This window comes from Nelumbo lutea, chromosome 2 (genome assembly GCF_056320005.1).
Source record: "Nelumbo lutea isolate HS-2025 chromosome 2, American lotus-T2T, whole genome shotgun sequence".
Taxonomy (NCBI): Eukaryota; Viridiplantae; Streptophyta; class Magnoliopsida; order Proteales; family Nelumbonaceae; genus Nelumbo; species Nelumbo lutea.
In genome coordinates, this window is record NC_142685.1 from 73333235 (window position 1) to 73338118 (window position 4884).

Consider the following 4884-nt stretch of genomic DNA (forward strand, 5'->3'; position numbering starts at 1 on the left):
CATTAAAAACTGATATATATATATATATATATATATGTGTGTGTGTGTGTGTGTGTGTATATCTATATGAGTGTGTGTATGCATATTATATATAATTTATTTAATATATATATGCAAATATGTGTCTATATATGCATATATACATGTATATAATTGAGCCAAACTTGCATTGGGATAGGGTTGGGCTAAGTTGGACTTCCTCAAAGTTAGGCATGAACCCGATCTAAAAAAATTAAAAACCAAAACTTTTGGACCCAAACCTAACCCGTGGACCGGACATTTAAGTCCAACCCATATAAAATTGTGGATTGCATCAGTCCAGGCTTGGGTTGCCAAGTTGCACCCTTACAATGTAAAACTACAAATTTGGATCACTGAATGGATGAACAGTTGATTCGTCATCTCAGCCCTCAACATAGTTCAAAGCCCGTGAATGTGGGGATGGTACTCTTTTGCCTTTTCCTTTTGACAGTTCTTGCAATTTCTGAAGGAATCCTGACAACATAATAGCCATGAAAAAAAGTAGGTAGTAGAGTTCCTGACAATGGTAACTTTGTTTTATTCATATAAAACTAAGCTCAGCTTCGGAAGAGTGCAAATGCAAATATGCACAGTACAAATACAAGGTTTTGCACTGTGCAAATTTGTATTTACACTCTTTTTGGGTCCTACTTGTTTCAGCTTAATGAATGGTTTTAGTAACAGCAACTGTACCATTAAAAGCTTCTAGTTATATCTGTAACCTAAACGCCTAAAATAATTGTTTCTTGTCTATACTCACTTGCTATATTATAAAGATAACCAGTTAACTGATTGGTTTGTTGTGATTGATGAAGCCATCCAAAATCTCCAAAATTCTTCTTCTTTTTTTTTTTTTTTTGGGGGGGGGGTTATTGATTGATTGCAATGCAATTTTATTTATATGGGAGTACAAATAAAAAAAATGCAAAATTTGATTTAATTTTGTTTTGAATTTTATTTTATTCTGTTTTAGGTCTTATTTTACTTCATTTGTACTGCAACCAAACAAAATAAGGTAAAAATTGAAACAAAAATAAATCAAAATTTACACCAAAAACATTTGCACTGTCATAGTTTTGCATCAGTGCAAATAAGCTTACACTGCAACCAAACGCAGCATAAGCAATGAACTGTGGAAATAGACAAAAAGATGTCAAATGGAGATTAACAACTAATAACTGCTACAAATCTCAGAAAGTATGAGAAAAAGAAAACGAGAGAATGCACAAGAAAAAGAAAATATTTACAACTAGAACGATTCCCCTTCTCCCCAATTATAGCAAATTAGCAAAAACACCAGCCTGGCCAATATTGGCGCCATCTCGTTCTGGGTTAGGATGGAGGCACAGAGCCCATTTTCAGCAGATACCCAACAACCGGCCAATCAATGTAAACAAATAGATCGATTTTAGCCTTGCAAGTGTTTGAAGTTGTTTCCAAATACTCATCTTAACATCTTCAATCTAGTCCTTTTCTACTAAACTTAACCTGAACCAATGGATCATTCCTATCAAGCAAACTTTTTAAAACCGGACCGGATATGGAACCGTTTTGAAAATCGGTTTTGGGTCAAACAGCCCAACCATTTGGTTCGAACAGACGGTCCTTTTTGATTTAAGAAAAAATAAAAATAAAAAAATGATCAAAAACCATTATCTGGGTCAACAGTTCGATCGCCCAGATCTGTGAGTTGCTGACCAAACCAACGGTTTTTTTTTATCCAAAAAATGGTTTTAGAGTAAAATGGAACTGATTACCTGATTGATTCTCGGATTTTCCAGTCCGACCATCCAATCTGGTCTGGTTTTCAAAACCATGCTATCAGGTATTAATAGCAGAATGGGATAGTAGCAGTGATCCGCCTGTCCCAGAAATTCCAACCAGCTTTGGCCATACATCTGTCCCTCCCCAGATCCCACATCTGCCGAAACCTTGTAAACACACACATACATGGTTTTAAAAACTGGACAAAAAATAAAACTGTTTTGACCACTGATTTCTGGATTAAATGGTCTGACTGTCCGGTCCATAAGCCCGATTGGACGGTTTTGGGGTCTAAAACCAAACCTGGAGCCATGAAATCAGGGCTGGGCTTATATTTTCAAGCCTAGAACTAGGCCCTAGGCTATAATCCATATCACATGTGCAAATCCCGGCCCAGCCCGGCTCATGCTCACTCCTTACCAGTACTTACCACCAAAAATTATTATTGCCAAGGTCCTGTAATTAAGCCCAATAACAAACTTTCTCGGCCCAGGAGCTAAAGTAAAAAGTGAGCTTGGCGAAAAGTTCATTAGATGAGTCCGACCCATTAACCTCTTTGCCAATTAACTGCCGTCATTTTGTTGTTTCAGACAGTATTTTCAACTCGTCGGTTCGGATACTTGAACCCTTGACTCATCTGACCCTTTCAATGGGTTATCGTTTCTTTTGTATTGTTTTATTTTCGAATTTTCATATATGATCAAATTATAAAATTACCTTAAGTGGATCAGACTCAAATACGAATTTGGACAACTGTATATCACTTTTTATCAGTATTTTTCATCTTTTTTCATTTAATTTTTTTTCCATTTGATATTTTCACCTGATCCAATCAATAGGTTATCGGTTTTTTGTATTATTAGTATAAATTTACATATATCATAGTTAAGATAGAAATTTAAAATTAATAAAAGTAACAATATGATTAAAAATAAACTTAAATACTTATACTAAAAATGCACTTGCACAAATTTTAAATAACAATAACAATAACAATTATTATTATTATTATTATTAAAATAAAAATTACTACTACTACTACTACTAAATTTTGTTTTCCATTTCTGTTTTAAATCAAAATAATTTTTATTTAATATGATGACTATATAACATTAGAAAAGTCCCAAAATTTCTTTGACAAAACTCTGTACTTTTTTATTTTTTTGTGTTCTATCTTTTTTAAATATTTATTATTCAATTATGACATCTTGAATTTTTTTGAAAAAGTTGGATCATTGACCCACTATTTAGATAACAAAATAGCTTTGCTTTTAGATCAGTTCAATTTCAAATTATATATTTCATCAACATTATATAAATAATTTTTACTTATCACACTTAAATTTTTGTTTGACATAATTAATATATAATTTTTATATATTCTTTTGATTACATTATATCTTATGTATAACATTCATTTTTGCGATTCTTTATGTTTTCTATTTTTAAAAATTTTATTATCATTTCTAGGTTGATTTTAATTTTGACATTCCATTTTCATCATTTATAAAAATACTTCTTACATTTCATATTTATTTTTATTCAATATAATGAATATACAATATTAGTGGTGTGCCCAGGTTTTTTTTGTACTATATGTTTTATTTATTTTAAAATTTTATTATTTAATTATGACATTATTTATTAATACATTTGACCCCAAATTGTTGAATTGTTTACCCATCACCGAGAAGGAAGAAAATATTTTTGTTTTCAAATTATTTTTCAAAATATTTATTTTTATATTATTAAAACTAATGTTGTGGATTTAATTAGTAGAATTTCATGATGAGAAAAATATATCTTAGATATAGGATTTAATAAGATAATATACATTAGATATGGGATTTAATGAGAGATAATAGGAAAATAGTTCTACTTCCAAATTCCAATTGGTTTTAAATTTTCAATCCATTTCCTTCATTAACAAAAATATTTCTTATTTATCATAAATTTTTTAACCTATTGTTGACTTGGCTGATTGAACCATTCAAACCGTCACTAGACCTTGATTCTGGGTTTGGTTCTGTTGAAATTTCCCCTTTCAGTTAAAAGCCATCTAATTCAACCATTGACCCATTCGACCTAGTAAGTAGGTCATAAGTTGCATACTTAATTATGTGAAAACTTTTGGAAGCCAGAACTTTGCACTTTGCTTTCCAATTAGTGATTGCAGTACTCTTTTTTTAGTAACTTTTCAAGATCTATACGTCCCAAAGGCCTTAGGTGCCTTGCTTTGCTATTTTTGTGAAAATCCCCTTTTTTTTGGCATTAATATATGTAAAACATAATTATACTATTTATTGATAAAATATGTATTTTTACACACACACACACACACACATAGTGTTGACATAGAGCGGTTTGACTCGTTTGACCTTAATAGTCAAACCAATGACCTATGACCCGAAGGCAAAAATGGATCAGCCTTCGGGTCAGTTTTTAAAACATTGTTTAATATGTCAAATACATGATGTTAAAAACATTCCCATTTTTTTATTTCTATATTTTTTTTGCATTTTATATATTTTTGAATTTTATTATTTAATTGTGGCAACATGGATTGGCTCATTTGATCCAAATGGTTTAATTTATTACCACCACTTAGATGAAAACGCTATTTTTTCCAGGTAGATTTTAAAAGTATAAGTTTTTATGTTATTGAAATTATTAATTTATTATGTATGTATTTAATTATAGAATTTAATGAGGAGAAGAAACAAAAAAATCTTAAATATATGATTTAATGAAGGTGAATGCAAATTAATACCTTAAATGTTGGATTTAATGTGGGAGAATTGAATGCATTGAATTACCCTATTTTTATCAATAACCAATACCCTATTTGCCCTCATTTTTTTTATCAATATAACCAATTACCCTATTTGCCCTCATTTTTTATCAATAAATTTAAATATAAAAGGGTAAATTTTGTCCTCAAAAAATTCTAGAAATATTCTTGAGGCTATTTGTATTTTTTAAAGTAGTATAGATTTTATTTTTGATTTTTGATTTTTTATATGATCCAACAACATCCAACTTCCAAATATAAAATTGCCTTAGTTGAATCAGATTCAAATACAAACTTTGAAAAATGAA